The following is a 19,561-nucleotide window of genomic DNA, read 5'->3' as shown; positions in this document are numbered from 1 at the left end:
TAATGATATTGTCACTGGTGACATAATGATATTGTCACTGGCAACATAATGATATTGTCACTGGCAACATAATGATATTGTCACTACTGACATAATAATATTGTCACTGCTGACATAATAATATTGTCACTGGCAACATAATGATGTTGTCACTGGCAACATAATAATATTGTCACTGCTGACATAATGATATTGTCACTAGCAACATAATGATATTGTCACTGCTGACATAAAAATATTGTCACTGCTGACATAATAATATTGTCACTGGCAACATAATGATATTGTCACTGGCAACATAATGATATCGTCACTGGCAACATAATAATATTGTGTTAGAACAAGTAGAAAGTGTGGCACTAAGCTTTTGTTATGGGGCCAATTACTAGTAAGTTAGCCAGGTGATATTGTCACTGGTGACATAATGATATTGTCACTGCTGACATAATGATATTGTCACTGGCAACATAATAATATTGTCACTGGCAACATAATAATATTGTCACTGGCAACATAATGATATTGTCACTGGCAACATAATAATATTGTCACTGGCAACATAATAATATTGTCACTGGCAACATAATGATATTGTCACTGGCAACATAATAATATTGTCACTGGCAACATAATGATATTGTCACTGGCAACATAATAATATTGTCACTGGCAACATAATGATATTGTCACTGGCAACATAATAATATTGTCACTGGCAACATAATGATATTGTCACTGGCAACATAATAATATTGTCACTGGTGACATAATGATATTGTTGTCACTGGCAACATAATGATATTGTTACTGGTAACATAATAATATTGTCACTGGTGACATAATGATATTGTCACTGGCAACATAATGATATTGTCACTGCTGACATAATGATATTTTCACTGGCAACATAATGATATTGTCACTGGTGACATAATAATATTGTCACTGCTGACAATGATATTGTCACTGGCAACATAATGATATTGTCACTGGCAACATAATAATATTGTCACTGGCAACATAATAATATTGTCACTGGCAACATAATAATATTGTCACTGGCAACATAATGATATTGTCACTGGCAACATAAAAATATTGTAACTGGCAACATAATAATATTGTCACTGGCAACATAATAATATTGTCACTGGCAACATAATGATATTGTCACTGGCAACATAATGATATTGTCACTGGCAACATAATAATATTGTCACTGGTGACATAATGATATTGTCACTGGCAAGATAATGATATTGTCACTGGCAACATAATAATATTGTCACTGGTGACATAATGATATTGTCACTGGCAACATAATGATATTGTCACTGGTGACATAATGATATTGTCACTGGCAACATAATGATATTGTCACTACTGACATAATAATATTGTCACTGCTGACATAATAATATTGTCACTGGCAACATAATGATGTTGTCACTGGCAACATAATAATATTGTCACTGGTGACATAATGATATTGTCACTGGCAACATAATGATATTGTCACTGCTGACATAAAAATATTGTCACTGCTGACATAATAATATTGTCACTGGCAACATAATGATATTGTCACTGGCAACATAATAATATTGTCACTGGCAACATAATAATATTGTGTTAGAACAAGTAGAAAGTGTGGCACTAAGCTTTTGTTATGGGGCCAATTACTAGTAAGTTAGCCAGGTGCTACTGCTCTAAGATAATTCACAAGGAATACGGGCAAGTGGTATTAAAAGTTACACTTTTATGTCTATTTTTATTAAAATATAAGGTTACCTGTAAGAACCTACATACGGCTAGATTACGAGTTTTGCGTTATGAGGGGTGCGGTACTAACTTTCAAGTTATTGTCACCGCTCACTTCCCTACAGCGCTAGTATTACAGGTTTATAAAAACCTGCCATTATAAGGCAAAAAGTGAGCGTACAGCAAAATTGAGCTCCATACCGCGCTCCAATACCAGCGCCGCTGAAAGCTGCGGTGAGCTGGTTTTACGTGCTTGTGCACGATTTCCCCATAGACATCAATGTGGAGATCCAGCTGAAAAAAAGTCTAACACCTGCAAAAAAGCAGCGTAAAGCTCCGTAACGCAGCCCCATTGATTCCTATGGGGAAACAAAATATATGTTTACTCCTAACACCCTAACATGAACCCCCGAGTCTAAACACCCCTAATCTTACACTTATTAACCCCTAATCTGCCGCCCCCGACATTGCCGACACCTACATTATACTTATTAAACCCAAATCTGCCGCTCCGGACATCGCCGCCACTATAATAAACATATTAACCCCTAAACCACCGCACTCCCGCATCACAAACACTAGTTAAATAATATTAACCCCTAATCTGCCGCCCCTAACATCGTCACCACCTACATACATTTATTAACCCCTAATCTGCCGTCCCCAATGTCGCTGCCACTATACTAAATGTATTAACCCCTAAACCTAAGTCTAACCCTACACCCCCTAACTTAAATATAATTAAAATAAATCTAAATAAAACTTACAATTATTACCTAAATAATTCCTATTTAAAACTAAATACTTACCTATAAAATAAACCCTAAGCTAGCTACAATATAACTAATAGTTACATTGTAGCTAGCTTAGGGTTTATTTTTATTTTACAGGCAAGTTTGTATTTATTTTAACTAGGTACAATAGCAATTAAATAGTTATTAACTATTTACTAACTACCTAGCTAAAATAAATACAAATTTACCTGTAAAATAAAACCTAACCTGTCTTACACTAACACCTAACCTTACACTACAATTAAATAAATTACATAAATTAAATACAATTACCTAAATTACAAAAAAAAAACCCACTAAATTGCACAAAATAAAAAAAACTAATTATCAGATATTTAAACTAATTACAACTAATCTAATAGCCCTATCAAAATAAAAAAAGCCCCCCCCCCCCAAAAAAAATAAAAAATCGGAATTAAAGGTGAAAAAATTGAGGAGCTGGCATTCTATTCCAATGTTCCAATCAGCCAATAGAATGCGAGCTCAATCCTATTGGCTGATTGCATCAGCCAATAGGATTTTTTCACCTTTAATTCTGATAGGCTGATAGAATTCTATCAGCCAATCGGAATTCAAGGGACGCCATCTTGGATGACGTCACTTAAAGGAACCTTCATTCTGGAAGAGTTGTCGTAAGAAGAGGATGCTCCGCGCCGGATGTCTTGAAGATAGAGCCGCTCCGCGCCGGATGGATGAAGATAGAAGATTCCGTCTGGATGAAGACTTCTGCCCGTCTGGAGGACCACTTCTGCCGGCTTGGATGATGACTTCTCCTGGCTTCGTTGAGGATGGATGTCCGGTCTTCAAAACTGTAAGTGGATCTTCAGGGGTTAGTGTTAGGTTTTTTAAGGGTTTATTGGGTAGGTTTTATTTTTAGATTAGGGTTTGGGCACTTGAAAAAGAGCTAAATGCCCTTTCAAGGGCAGTGCCCATCCAAATTCCCTTTTCAGGACAATGAGGAGCTTAGGTTTTTTTAGTTAGGATTTTATTTAGGGGGTTGGTTGTGTGGTTGTTGGTTTTTACTGTTGCGGGGTTGTTTGTAATTTTATTTACAGGTAAAAGAGCTGATTTCTTTGGGGCAATGCCCCGCAAAAGGCCCTTTTAAGGGCTATTGGTAGTTTAGTTTAGGCTAGGGTTTTTTTTTTGTTTTTTTTTTTGGGGGGGGGGGCTTTTTTATTTTGATAGGGCTATTAGATTAGGTGTAATTAGTTTAAATATCTGATAATTTTTTTTTTAATTTTGTGTAATTTAGTGTGTGTTTTTTTTTGTAATTTAGGTAATTGAATTTAATTTATGTAATTTATTTAATTGTAGTGTAAGGTTAGGTATTAGTGTAAGACAGGTTAGGTTTTATTTTACAGGTAAATTTGTATTTATTTTAACTAGGTAGTTAGTAAGTAGTTAATAACTATTTAGTAACTATTCTACCTAGTTAAAATAAATACAAACTTGCCTGTAAAATAAAAATAAACCCTAAGCTAGATACAACGTAACTATTAGTTATATTGTAGCTATCTTAGGGTTTATTTTACCGGTAAGTATTTAGTTTTAAATAGGAATTATTTAGGTAATGATAGTAAGTTTTATTTAGATTTATTTTAATTATATTTAAGTTAGGGGGTGTTGGGTTTAGGGTTAGACTTAGGTTTAGGGGTTAATAACTTTAGTATAGTGGCGGCGACGTTGGGGCGGCAGATTAGGGTTTAATAACTGTAATGTAGGTTGCGGCGATGTTAGGGACAGCAGATTAGGGGTTAATAATATTTAACTAGTGTTTGCGATGCGGGAGTGCAGCAGTTTAGGGGTTAATATGTTTATTATAGTGGCGGCGATGTCAAAGTGGCAGATTAGGGGTTAATAATTTTATTTTAGTGTTTGCGATGCGGGAGGGCCTCGGTTTAGGGGTTAATAGGTAGTTTATGGCTGTTAGTGTACTTTTTAGCACTTTAGTTATGATGGATGAAGATAGAAGATTCCGTCTGGATGAAGACTTCTGCCCGTCTGGAGGACCACTTCTGCCGGCTTGGATGATGACTTCTCCCGGCTTCGTTGAGGATGGATGTCCGGTCTTCAAAACTGTAAGTGGATCTTCAGGGGTTAGTGTTAGGTTTTTTAAGGGTTTATTGGGTAGGTTTTATTTTTAGATTAGGGTTTGGGCACTTGAAAAAGAGCTAAATGCCCTTTCAAGGGCAATGCCCATCCAAATTCCCTTTTCAGGACAATGAGGAGCTTAGGTTTTTTTAGTTAGGATTTTATTTAGGGGGTTGGTTGTGTGGTTGTTGGTTTTTACTGTTGCAGGGTTGTTTGTAATTTTATTTACAGGTAAAAGAGCTGATTTCTTTGGGGCAATGCCCCGCAAAAGGCCCTTTTAAGGGCTATTGGTAGTTTAGTTTAGGCTAGGGTTTTTTTTTTGGTTTTTTTGGGGGGGGGGGCTTTTTTATTTTGATAGGGCTATTAGATTAGGTGTAATTAGTTTAAATATCTGATAATTTTTTTTTAATTTTGTGTAATTTAGTGTGTGTTTTTTTTTTGTAATTTAGGTAATTGAATTTAATTTATGTAATTTATTTAATTGTAGTGTAAGGTTAGGTATTAGTGTAAGACAGGTTAGGTTTTATTTTACAGGTAAATTTGTATTTATTTTAACTAGGTAGTTAGTAAGTAGTTAATAACTATTTAGTAACTATTCTACCTAGTTAAAATAAATACAAACTTGCCTGTAAAATAAAAATAAACCCTAAGCTAGATACAACGTAACTATTAGTTATATTGTAGCTATCTTAGGGTTTATTTTACCGGTAAGTATTTAGTTTTAAATAGGAATTATTTAGGTAATGATAGTAAATTTTATTTAGATTTATTTTAATTATATTTAAGTTAGGGGGTGTTGGGTTTAGGGTTAGACTTAGGTTTAGGGGTTAATAACTTTAGTATAGTGGCGGCGACGTTGGGGCGGCAGATTAGGGTTTAATAACTGTAATGTAGGTTGCGGCGATGTTAGGGACAGCAGATTAGGGGTTAATAATATTTAACTAGTGTTTGCAATGCGGGAGTGCAGCAGTTTAGGGGTTAATATGTTTATTATAGTGGCGGCGATGTCAAAGTGGCAGATTAGGGGTTAATAATTTTATTTTAGTGTTTGCGATGCGGGAGGGCCTCGGTTTAGGGGTTAATAGGTAGTTTATGGCTGTTAGTGTACTTTTTAGCACTTTAGTTATGAGTTTATTTGCTACAGATTTGTAGCGCAAAACCCATAACTACTGACTTTCAGTTTACGGTATGGATCTTGACGGTATTGGCTGTATTGCTCACTTTTTGGCCTCCCAGGCAGACTCATAATACCGGCGCTATGGAAGTCCCATTGAAAAAGGACTTTTTGAAAGCTGCAGTAATTACGTTGCGTTACGGCCAAAAAAGTGTGCGGTGCAGCTAAACATGCAAGACTCGTAATACCAGCGGTAGTGAAAAAGAGCCTTAACGCTGATTTTTCACCCATACCGCAAAACTCGTAATCTAGCCGATAGAAAGTAAACCAGTTAGCATACAAAAACCTGAATCCATGCTCCAAAAAATAGAACAGGTAGCTTAGAGCAAAACCCCCGGTATTCCTGGCCGATAACTGGTCAAGCCGGCGTCAGTTAGGGGCATGCAGTTTGATAGGTTGCAGAAAAGGAAAAATAAAAATAAATTGCTATGTGTTTCGGCCTGTATACGGGCCTTTTTCAAGCTTAAATGGTCAAAAATAGAGTTGAAAACTGAGTGCTTTCAAAGCCGGTAATTTAAATATGTGAGCAGTCAATCAGAGCGTTGCATCCTTTGCCGCCTTATTTCCTATTGGTCCGGTCTCAAGACTACCTGAATGAGGACTACCGGCTAGGCTTTTTCTATTGGTTATTGTCAGTTTTCAAAGCGGACCGTTACATGTGACTAAAAACGACCAATCAAAAAGACGCCTACTCTGTCATAGTGTTCATATTGCACAGTGTTTGAACTGTTTATTGTGGCGACTACCTGAATGGAGACTAATACCGGGCGAACAGTTAAATTATGTGTTCGTCTGTTTGTCCAATAAGGTGTGTGCCTACCGTCCCATTGGGATATACTGAACAAGATAAACTCTAAGGGTAATTTATGAAAACTACCTGTTTGAGGACTCTTGATACCCAGATGGTCAGGTCACATGACTCGTCTTTCGACCTATCATATGAGTGCCTACATTTTCATAGAGAGTCTATGTAAAAAAGTCGGAATAACAGTTACAGTTATAGTATTGGATACATTCTAGGGTTTATATTGTGTGTTCCGTGTGTAATCATGTTAGTAGTCAAATTTAATCTTAAATTCCATCAAAACAAATCAGAACATAATAAAGAAAGTTTAAATACCACATTATGGGCTAGTTTTATATTTACATGCTATTTCTGAAGATCAACAAACGAAATATGCCCTTGGACCATAATTATTACCATATCTTTTTTTAAATATACCGAATAATCGTTCATTCCATTTGGGGTTACACTGTTCAAAAGAAATATCCATTTAGTTTCTTTTTGGAGTAGTGACGTCTGTGTATCTCCACCTCTGATGCCACACTTAATTGTATCCAAACCCCAGCATTTCAAGGCCTTAGGGTTGGCATTGTGGTGTCTCAGAAAGTGTTTCACAGTAGTGATTTGTTTTCCTTTTTTTACTGCCTTCCTGGCAGTTCGGATGTTACTTAGATGTTCAGTAATTATAACAGATAGGGTGCGAGTGGACATACCAACGTAGTAAATATTAAAGTCACAGCTTAGACAATAAATTTACACTTTTGGATTTGTAATTAATATAATTATTGTATAAGCGTTTATTACCAAATCGGTCGATGTTTTCAGTTTTTTTTGATCATGTGTTGACAGGTTGAACACTAACCACAGGCTATTGAACCTCTAAAAAGTGGTTTTCTCTTTCACAATCGGTTAAAATGACTGTTAACCAATGTATATTGTATGTTGCATGCTCTCCTAAAGGTCATTGCAGGCCAGTTCAAATGGTCCTTCCCATAAGATCATAATGTCGTCTATGTAGTGAGCCGACAAAGAGATGTACTGATGATATTTTATCATTTGTGGGCAAAATACAAAAGTAGCCTCCCACCACCCCATATACAAATTAGCATAAGTAGGGGCACAAGCTGTCCCCATGGCAGTGCCACAAGTTTGCAGAAAGAACTTATCAAAAGTGACTGAAACACATTTTAATAAGGTGATTAGGAATTCTTTAGTTTCATTGTTCATGTTTGACTCCCCTTCCAAGAAATGACTAACTGCTGAGCACCCATACTCCATTCTGATGCTTGTATATAGAGATTCAACATCACAAGTCACCAAATAAGTATTTTCATTAACATTAACATTCTCCAATTTGTTTAATAAATGCATGGTATCTCTAGTATAGGATGGTAGGTCGGTTCTCAAACGTGCATCTAGATATTTGCTTGCATTCTCGCACATACATTGGTTACCTGATACGATAGGACGACCTGGTGGGTTAGACATATTTTTGTGTATCTTAGGGAGTAAGTAAAGTGTGGCAACCCTTGGTTTTTGAACACTTAGGGAATTATTTTCTTTATTATCAATAATGCCCAATGTGAAGGCATTTTGAATTAAGTTGCTATATTTGGTGCAGAAATCATTTGTGGGATCTGAAAATAGCCTTCTATAATTGTTCTTATTACCGAGCTGTTTCTGTGCTAGAAAAAGCATAGCCGGTAATCAGGGCCGTCTTTAACACCGGGCAAAAGGGGCAGCTGCCCAGGGCCCAGTCTCTGTTGAGGGGCCCAAGAGTCCTAAAAAAAAAAAAAAAAAAAAATTTTTTTGGTTCATACCAGACTGCTGATGTGACATGGGGAACACACACATTCAGTCCTAATACTGTCACAGTCAAAAGTTCTCTTATATTGTTGTGCCAGACCGTGCCGGTGTCATGTTACATGCCAAGCTATTGCCATGTGCTGTTTTAGATGTGCACTGTGCAGCACTGAATGCAAAGCCCGAACTCGGCATCCAGCCATTCCCACTTCATCAGAAAAGGTCCTACTGGGGTTACCACTGTTACCAGGTAATTGCTCTGGTGGTGGGGATTGTTTCTGGGTAGGGTTCACTGTAGGCACATGCAGCAGAAAGCCGTAGTGGCATGCACGTGAGGATTTGAGCATCTGTGCAGCTGCATACACTGCTCTCTTCAGTCTTGACGATGTGTGACTCATCTCACACTGTATCCATGCAGCCTTGGGCAGACAGCATCCAGTCTGCTGGTCCCCTTAGCCCTGCTCTTTCTGCTGTGGCCCTAAGATCAACTAACTGAAGTTTGTTAGGGGAACAGTGCTTTGTAGAAAGGTGTCAGTGGGAAGAATAAGTGAATGGACACCCCCCCTCCCCATGCAGCATTGTCTAGTGCAGGGTGAGAGGGAACTTGTTCCTAACAAAGAAGTGACATGTGCTGCTGTGGCTGATGTATAGTGTCATGCTGATACGTCACACATTAATTTAAGGTTTATTTTTATAGTTTTTGTTTTCTCTCTGTCTCAGATTTTACAACTTCCCATAGTAGTTCTGCTGGTCCAGTCAGTAAACTTATATTTCCTGCAGCTCCATGCTTCCTCCTCAGTCTTTACCTTGCTTTTCTCCTGTTGGCTGCCCTAAATCTCTTTAACCACCTAACCTCACACCAGAATCACATTCAAAAGAATATTAAATGAATCCACAGTGGGGGAATTTATATATTTATTTACTATTAGTACTGCTTAGGTCTAGTTTCACATATTGCAATTTATTTATTATTTATTTTAATGATTAGCCCAGCAGTGTTGATCCACTGCTGGGCTAATCATTTTTTTAAAAAATACTAAAATAAATTGATTTAGTTGTTTTTTTAGGATGTTGGGGTGGAGAGCAGAATTGCATGGAGTGGGGGGGGGGGGGGGCAAGAAATTTTTTGCCCAGGGTCCAGTCAATATTAAAGACGGCCCTGCCGGTAATCCTCATTCAGGTAGTCTTGTGACTGAACCAATAGGAAATAAGGCGGCAAAGGATGCAACGCTCTGGTTGGCCGCTCACATATTTAAATTACCGGCATTAAAAGCACTCAGTTTCCAACTCTATTTTTGACCATTTGAGCTTGAAAACATAATTTATGCTTACCTGATAAATTTATTTCTCTTGTAGTGTATTCAGTCCACGGATCATCCATTACTTATGGGATATATTCCCTTCCCAACAGGAAGTTGCAAGAGGATCACCCAAAGCAGAGCTGCTATATAGCTCCTCCCCTCCACGTCATATCCAGTCATTCGACCGAAACAAGACAAGAAAGGAGAAACCATAGGGAGCAGTGGTGACTGGAGTTCTAATTAAAATTTAGATCTGCCTTAAAAAAGACAGGGCGGGCCGTGGACTGAATACACTACAAGAGAAATAAATTTATCAGGTAAGCATAAATTATGTTTTCTCTTGTTAAGTGTATTCAGTCCACAGATCATCCATTACTTATGGGATACCAATACCAAAGCTAAAGTACACAGATGATGGGAGGGACAAGGCAGGAACTTAAACGGAAGGAACCACTGCCTGTAGAACCTTTCTCCCAAAAACAGCCTCCGAAGAAGCAAAAGTGTCAAATTTGTAAAATTTTGAAAAAGTGTGAAGTGAAGACCAAGTTGCAGCCTTGCAAATCTGTTCAACAGAGGCCTCATTCTTAAAGGCCCAGGTGGAAGCCACAGCTCTAGTGGAATGAGCTGTAATTCTTTCAGGGGGCTGCTGTCCAGCAGTCTCATAGGCTAAACGTATTATGCTACGAAGCCAAAAGGAGAGAGAGGTTGCCGAAGCTTTTTGACCTCTCCTCTGTCCAGAGTACACGACAAACAGGGAAGAAGTTTGACGAAAATCTTTAGTTGCCTGTAAATAGAACTTCAGGGCACGGACTACGTCCAGATTATGCAAAAGTCGTTCCTTCTTTGAAGAAGGATTAGGACATAATGATGGAACAACAATCTCCTGATTGATATTCCTGTTAGAAACTACCTTAGGTAAAAACCCAGGTTTAGTACGCAGCACTACCTTGTCTGAATAGAAAATCAGGTAAGGAGAATCACAATGTAAGGCAGATAACTCAGAGACTCTTCGAGCCGAGGAAATAGCCATCAAAAACAGAACTTTCCAAGATAAAAGCTTAATATCAATGGAATGAAGGGGTTCAAACGGAACCCCTTGAAGAACTTTAAGAACCAAGTTTAAGCTCCACGGAGGAGCAACAGTCTTAAACACAGGCTTAATCCTAGCCAAAGCCTGACAAAAAGCCTGGACGTCTGGAACTTCTGCCAGACGTTTGTGTAAAAGAATAGACAGAGCAGAAATCTGTCCCTTCAACGAACTAGCAGATAAGCCCATTTCTAAACCTTCTTGTAGAAAAGACAATATCCTAGGAATCCTAACCTTACTCCATGAGTAACTCTTGGATTCACACCAATATAAATATTCCCGCCATATTTTATGGTAAATTTTTCTGGTAACAGGTTTCCGAGCCTGTATTAAGGTATCAATAACCGACTCTGAGAAGCCACGCTTTGATAGGATCAAGCGTTCAATCTCCATGCAGTCAGCCTCAGAGAAATTAGATTTGGATGATGGAAAGGACCCTGAATGAGAAGGTCCTGTCTCAGAGGCAGAGACCATGGTGGACAGGACGACATGTCCACTAGGTCTGCATACCAGGTCCTGCGTGGCCACGCAGGTGCTATCAGAATCACTGATGCTCTCTCTTGTCTGATCTTGGCAATCAGTCGAGGTAGCAGCGGAAATGGTGGAAACACATAAGCCATGTTGAAAACCCAAGGGGCTGCTAGAGCATCTATCAGCGCCGCTCCCGGGTCCCTGGACCTGGATCCGTAACAAGGAAGCTTGGCGTTCTGGCGAGACGCCATGAGATCCAGATCTGGTTTGCCCCAACGATGAATCAGTTGAGCGAAGACCTCCGGATGAAGTTCCCACTCCCCCAGATGAAAAGTCTGGCGACTTAGAAAGTCCGCCTCCCAGTTCTCCACGCCTGGGATGTAGATCGCTGACAGGTGGCAAGAGTGAGACTCTGCCGAGCGAATTATCTTTGAGACTTCTAACATCGCTAGGGAACTCCTGGTTCCCCCTTGATGGTTGATGTAAGCCACAGTCGTGATGTTGTCCGACTGAAATCTGATGAACCTTAGTGTTGCTAACTGAGGCCAAGCTAGAAGAGCATTGAATATTGCTCTCAACTCCAGAATATTTATTGGGAGGAGTTTCTCCTCCAGAGTCCATAATCCCTGAGCCTTCAGGGAGTTCCAGACTGCGCCCCAACCTAGAAGGCTGGCATCTGTTGTTACAATCGTCCAATCTGGCCTGCGAAAGGTCATCCCCTTGGACAGATGAACCCGAGAAAGCCACCAGAGAAGAGAATCTCTGGTCTCTTGATCCAGATTTAGCAGAGGGGACAAATCTGAGTAATCCCCATTCCACTGACTTAGCATGCATAATTGTAGTGGTCTGAGATGCAGGCGCGCAAATGGTACTATGTCCATTGCCGCTACCATTAAGCCGATTACTTCCATGCACTGAGCTACTGACGGGCGTGGAATGGAATGAAGGACACGGCAAGCATTCAGAAGCTTTGATAACCTGGACTCCGTCAGGTAAATCTTCATCTCTATAGAATCTATGAGAGTCCCCAGGAAGGGAACTCTTGTGAGTGGTAATAGAGAACTCTTTTCCACGTTCACCTTCCACCCATGCGACCTCAGAAATGCCAGAACTATCTCTGTATGAGACTTGGCAATTTGAAAACTTGACGCTTGTATCAGAATGTCATCTAGGTACGGAGCCACCGCTATGCCTCGTGGTCTTAGCACCGCCAGAAGTGAGCCCAGAACCTTTGTAAAAATTCTTGGGGCCGTAGCTAACCCGAAGGGAAGAGCTACAAACTGGTAATGCCTGTCTAGAAAGGCAAATCTTAGGTACCGATAATGATCTTTGTGAATCGGTATGTGAAGGTAGGCATCCTTTAAGTCCACTGTGGTCATGTATTGACCCTCTTGGATCATGGGTAGGATGGTTCGAATAGTTTCCATTTTGAATGATGGAACTCTTAGGAATTTGTTTAAGATTTTTAGGTCCAAGATTGGTCTGAAGGTTCCCTCTTTCTTGGGAACCACAAACAGATTTGAGTAAAAACCTTGCCCTTGTTCCGTCCGCGGAACTGGTTGGATCACCCCCATTACTAAGAGGTCTTGTACACAACGTAGAAATGCCTCTTTCTTTATTTGGTTTGCTGATAACCTTGAAAGATGAAATCTCCCTTGTGGAGGAGAAGCTTTGAAGTCCAGAAGATATCCCTGAGATATGATCTCTAACGCCCAGGGATCCTGGACATTTCTTGCCCAAGCCTGGGCGAAGAGAGAAAGTCTGCCCCCCACTAGATCCGTTTCCGGATAGGGGGCCCTCTCTTCATGCTGTCTTAGGGGCAGAAGTAGGTTTTCTGGCCTGCTTGCCCTTGTTCCAGGACTGGTTAGCTTTCCAGCCCTGTCTGTAACGAGCAACAGTTCCTTCCTGTTTTGGAGCGGAGGAAGTTGATGCTGCTCGTGCCTTGAAGTTACGAAAGGCACGAAAATTAGACTGTTTGGCCTTTGATTTGGCCTTGTCCTGAGGAAGAGTATGACCCTTATCTCCAGTAATGTCAGCAATAATTTCTTTCAAGCCGGGCCCGAATAAGGTCTGCCCTTTGAAAGGAATATTAAGCAATTTAGATTTAGAAGTCACGTCAGCTGACCAGGATTTAAGCCATAGCGCTCTGCGCGCCTGGATGGCGAATCCGGAGTTCTTAGCCGTTAGTTTGGTTAAATGTACAACGGCATCAGAATCAAATGCATTAGCTAGCTTAAGTGCTTTAAGCTTGTCCATAATCTCATCCAATGGAGCTGTGCGAATGGCCTCTTCCAGAGACTCAAACCAGAATGCCGCAGCAGCAGTGACAGGCGCAATGCATGCAAGGGGCTGTAAGATAAAACCTTGTTGAACAAACATTTTCTTAAGGTAACCTTCTAATTTTTTATCCATTGGATCAGAAAAAGCACAACTATCCTCCACCGGGATAGTGGTACGTTTAGCTAAAGTAGAAACTGCTCCCTCCACCTTAGGGACTGTCTGCCATAAGTCTCGTGTGGTGGCGTCTATTGGAAACATTTTCCTAAATATCGGAGGAGGGGAAAAGGGCACACCAGGTCTATCCCACTCCTTGCTAATAATCTCTGTAAGCCTTTTAGGTATAGGAAAAACGTCAGTACACACCGGTACCGCATAGTATTTATCCAGCCTACATAATTTCTCTGGGATTGCAACCGTGTTACAATCATTCAGAGCCGCTAATACCTCCCCTAACAATACACGGAGGTTCTCAAGCTTAAATTTAAAATTAGAAATCTCTGAATCCGGTCTCCCTGGATCAGATCCGTCACCCACAGAATGAAGCTCTCCGTCCTCTTGTTCTGCAAATTGTGACGCAGTATCGGACATGGCTCTCACATCATCAGCGCGCTCTGTCCTTAACCCAGAGCTATCGCGCTTGCCTCTTAATTCTGGCAATTTAGATAATACTTCTGTCATAACAGCAGCCATGTCTTGCAAAGTGATTTGTAAGGGCCTCTCTGATGTACTTGGCACCACAATATCACGCGCCTCCTGAGCGGGAGGCGAAGGTACTGACACGTGAGGAGAGTTAGTCGGCATAACTTCCCCCTCGTTGTCTGGTGATAATTTCTTTACAGATAAAGATTGACTTTTATTTAAAGTGACATCAATACATTTAGTACACATATTTCTATGGGGCTCCACATTGGCCTTCAAACATAGTGAACAAACAGATTCATCTGTGTCAGACATGTTTAAACAGACTAGCAATGAGACTAGCAAGCTTGGAAAATCCTTTCAAATAAGTTTACAAGCAATATAAAAAACGCTACTGCGCCTTTAAGAAACACAAAAAAACTGTCACAGTTGAAATATCAATGAACCAAATCAGTTATAGCAACCAAATTTTCACAGTAAATGTATTAAGTTAGCAAAGTATTGCACCCACTAGCAAATGGATGATTAACCCCTTAATACCCAAAACGGATAATCAATTTAACAATTAACGTTTTTATCACAGTCAAACACATTGTCACAGGTCTGCTGTGACTGATTACCTCCCTCAAAATGAATTTTGAAGACCCCTGAGCTCTCTAGAGACGTCCTGGATCAAGGAGGAAGAAGCAGGAAGACTGTGACTGAATTTTTACTGCCGCAAAAAGCGCTAAAATAGGCCCCTCCCACTCATATTACAACAGTGGGAAACCTCAGTTAACTGTTTCTATGCAGAAATATACGTCAGCCATGTGGAAAAAATCATGCCCCAAAAGATTTATCACCAAAGTACCTCACAAAAACGAATAACATGCCAGTAAACGTTTTAAACATACATTTTAAAAGTTATGTAATGTTATCAATAAGCCTTCTACCAGTCGCTTCTACTGCAGTTAAGGCTCATATATTACTTCAGTATTAACAGCATTTTCTTAGTCAAATTCCATTCCTTAGAAAATTACTTTACTGCACATACATTCATCAGCCTGATACCAGTCACTACTACTGCATTTAAGGCTGTACTTACATTACATCGGTATCAGCAGTATTTTCTTAGTCAATTCCATTCCTTAGAAAAATATTTTACTGCACATACCTCATCTACAGGGAATCCCGCATGCTATTCCCTTTCTGAAGTTACCCCACTCCTCAGAATGTGCGAGAACAGCCAGTGGATCTTAGTTACTTCTGCTAAGATCATAGAAAATGCAGGCAGATTCTACTTCTAAATACTGCCTGAGAGAAAAAAACAGCACACTCCGGTGCCATTTAAAATAACAAACTTTTGATTGAAGAAATAATTAAGTATAAAAACTCCACACTCCTCTCACACCTTCCTACTATGTTGAGTGTTGCAAGAGAATGACTGGATATGACGTGGAGGGGAGGAGCTATATAGCAGCTCTGCTTTGGGTGATCCTCTTGCAACTTCCTGTTGGGAAGGGAATATATCCCATAAGTAATGGATGATCCGTGGACTGAATACACTTAACAAGAGAAAAAGGCCCGTATATGGGCCAAAACCCGTAGCAGTTTATTTTTATTTTTCCCTTTTTCTGCAACCTGTCTAACTGCATGCCCCCAACTTATGCCGTCGTGACCAGTTATCGGCCAGGAATACCGGGGGTTTTGCTCTAAGCTGCCTGTTCTATTTTTTGGAGCTCGGACTCAGGTTTTTGTATGCTAACTGGTTTAATTTATAGGTAGTGAAAAATAGGTGTGTTAGGGTTTGCGCTAGCTAAAGCTTAAAAGAGTGTAAATTAAATTATTTCTTATAGAAATTATATCTGAGGATTCAATGTTTAACACAATAATACTATAATACTATGAAAGTGCAATTAATAAAAAGTTTAATACAATTCAATCATACAAAATAAAAATGGATGCCGGCATCAGTAATATAAAAACAATTGAATGCAATTTTATACAAATGTATCGAAATGTTTAAAAATCATTCCTAAGAGACAGATTGACAAAGGTTATATTTTAAGGAGAGAATAGTGATAATCACCATATATTTAGGTAATAAGTACTGGTATGGGTTTACCTTAATACACTGATAACTCGTGTATATTCGCTGTTGTAATGGACCGGGACTCTCAGTATTTCAGTTGGTTAGGGTCTCTTATTTTAGAGACAGTTTCTGTTTATCGGTAGTTCTTTTATAATAAAAATAGATCAAAGTTCCGCCCGTAACTTTCAGTGCAGTTAGGTGTCCGTGTCCTGAAGTTAGATGTATACTCCTATACTGGCTTTCTGGTTTGTATTAGTTCAAAAAGCTGTTTAGAGTGTCAGCGTGGTTGTAAAATCCTGGTATTCCTGTGTGAAAGTTCTCCGTTGTGTAAGGTTAACTCCAAGTGGTTCCGGAGCAGAGTTGGAGTACGATGGAATGTTTGCTAAATCACCGCTGTCTTTTGTTCACAGCGTTAAGGTGTAAGAAGGAAAGTGATCAGATCATGGGTTAGGGATTACACTTATAGAACTGCAAAAGCTTATGTTTAGTTCAAAGTACCCAACCTACTGCACTATATCCGACTTTAATGAAGATATCCAAAAGTTATAGCGTTTCCAGGGAGTGAGCAAATATCTACGCGTTTCAGCCGCTTGGGCCTTTATCAAGATGCTCACCTGGAGAAATCACCTGGTTTAAGAATGTTCAGCTTTGTTCTGATTGGTGGTTCTTTGATTGATACATGTTAGATCATTAAATTGTGTAAATCTTATATTTTTTCTTAGATACATTTGTAATACCTTATCGTGCTTAAGTAAAGTAATTATTCTTACATAGAAAGCAAAGAGAGAAACATTTTCATATTGACCTTATATTTTATAATATTTATAGCTTGAATCCCTATAATGATTAGCGCTACCGTGTGTATTTAACTCTTTGTGTCTAAAGTGAAGTCAGTGACCTTATATTTTATAATATTTATAGCTTGAATCCCTATAATGATTAGCGCTACCGTGTGTATTTAACTCTTTGTGTCTAAAGTGAAGTTAGTGCGATATAAATAAGTGAAGTAATATATATGTAATATAATCTATATGTAATATAGTATCGCCTATGAGATTCCTCAGTTGGTGTATTTGATGATCAAAAAAAGCTTATAGAAGAATGTCAAATGCATAAGACAAATTTATATAACTGAAAAATGCCAAAATTATATAACTGAAAAATGCCAAAATTATATAACTAAATCCATAGAAAAATGTATAGGAGAAGTTATATATAAAAATATATATATAAAAAAATTATATATAAAAAATATATATTGTGATTCTAATCATTTGATTAAAAAATGGTTTGATTAAAAAATGGATAGGGATACTCATATGACTTTCTTAAAAAATTATTCAATAGATAAAAAATTATTCTATAGATAAAAAATACACATTAATTTGTCGAAAATTAATTTATTAAAATTAAGTAAATTATAAATTTATGCACATTTATTATATTTGCCCATATATATTGTATAAGTTTTATAAACTAGCATAATTAGGATGGTTATATAGTATAGTGGATATTGATTGTTACTCTATAATTATTTTTTAATTATTTTTTACCTATTTATTAGAATAGACAATTCAGATCTAGTTCTGAATTTAATCCAGAGGGATAAAGTGTTTTAAAATTAAAAATATATTCTGCTTCTCTTTTACATAATAATGTCGTGATGTTACCCCCTCTAATTCCTAGATTGAGTTTCTTTATCCCCCAATATTTAAAATCTTTGAGGTTCCCTGAATGTATTTCTTTGAAATGAGAGTAAAGTTTAGTGTCTTCCGATCCGTGTTCAATTTTTAGGATATGTTCTCTTATTCGGTCGTGTAATATTCTACTAGTCTGTCCAAAATATAATAGATTACAAGAACATTTTATACAATACACTATGTTCTTGTCTGCACATCTTAGGGTTTGTGTGATTTTAGCAGTAAATTGGTTATTTGGAGAATTAATTTCTTTAATTTTTGTGCTATATTTACATGCTTTGCATGTGTTACAGGGAAAATAGCCTCTCAATTCGTTACCTCTAAGGTCTCTATCATTTACTGTTTTTGTTTCCTTAAATTCACTGGGTGACAATAGACTTTTAAGGTTTTTAGCTTTTTTAAAAATTATATCTGGCTGGGCTTTAACTTTTCTACCTAATATTCTATCTTCTTTTATTAGATGCCAGTGTTTTTTAAGAATTCTTTTAATTTCCATATGTTGGGTGCTATATTCCGTTATGAATGGAATGAATAAATTGTCTGTATTGAAGTCATCATTTTTCTTTCTGTTTTTTGGTTTTAGTAGTGTATTTCTATCTAATTGTTCTACCTTAAGTTTGGTTTTCTCTATTGCTTTTGGATTACATCCTTTTACTATGAATTTTTTTAGTTAGTATTTGAGATTGAGACTTATAATTATCTATATTTGAGCAGTTCTTTTTGATTCTCATGAACTGCCCTTTAGGTATATTTGATTTCCATAAATCTAGATGACAGCTTTCACAATGGATGTAGTTGTTAGCATCTGTGCTTTTAAAATAGGTTTGAGTATGGATTTTATTAGATATAATATTCAATTCAATATCCAAAAAATTAATTTTTTGTTTACTGTATTCATGAGAAAATGAAATACCCATGTTATTTGAGTTAATATCTTCTATAAATGATTCTAGGAGTTCAATATCTCCTTGCCATATTGGGTTTAGTCTAAGAGTTCATTGAGTGTAGCATCTTTAAATACCAACACACACTTTTAATTTATAGGTAGGTTCTTAGAACCGAGGTAACCTTATATTTAAAATAAAAATAGAAATAAAAGTGTAAGTTTTTAAAACCACTTATTATTATTATTTAGGGAGCTATTTGTGCACTCATAAACTCTTGTACTGTCACATCTTATGAGGTGTGACTTCCCGTATACCTTGTGAATTATCTTAGAGGAGTAGCACCTGGCTTAAAGGAAATTTTAATTGAAGTACAAAAATGTGATGATGTTCTCATCAAGCCCAGTGACAAAGGGGGGAACATAGTGATCTGGCCCTATGATATGTACATTGCTGAAGCACAAAAACAGCTCGGTAATAAGAACAATTATAGAAGGCTATTTTCAGATCCCACAAATGATTCCTGCACCAAATATAACAACTTAATTCAAAATGCCTTCACATTGGGCATTATTGATAATAAAGAAAAGAATTTCCTGAGTGTTCAAAAACCAAGGGTTGCCACACTTTACTTACTCCCTAAGATACACAAAAATACGTCTAACCCACGAGGTCGTCCTATCGTATCAGGTAACCAATGTATGTGCAAGAATGCAAGCAA

The 19,561-nt window shown here is 38.0% G+C and overlaps 1 protein-coding gene across 1 annotated transcript in view; it reads right to left on the bottom strand.

Annotated features, from left to right (window-relative positions):
* LOC128664902 (uncharacterized) overlaps window positions 1-19,561 on the bottom strand; it is a 182,625-nt gene that overhangs the window by 116,942 nt on the left and 46,122 nt on the right. The gene's annotated exons all lie outside the window — the stretch shown is intronic.

Source organism: Bombina bombina, chromosome 6 (genome assembly GCF_027579735.1).
Source record: "Bombina bombina isolate aBomBom1 chromosome 6, aBomBom1.pri, whole genome shotgun sequence".
Classification (NCBI taxonomy): domain Eukaryota; kingdom Metazoa; phylum Chordata; class Amphibia; order Anura; family Bombinatoridae; genus Bombina; species Bombina bombina.
This window is presented reverse-complemented; position numbering and strand designations above follow the sequence as displayed.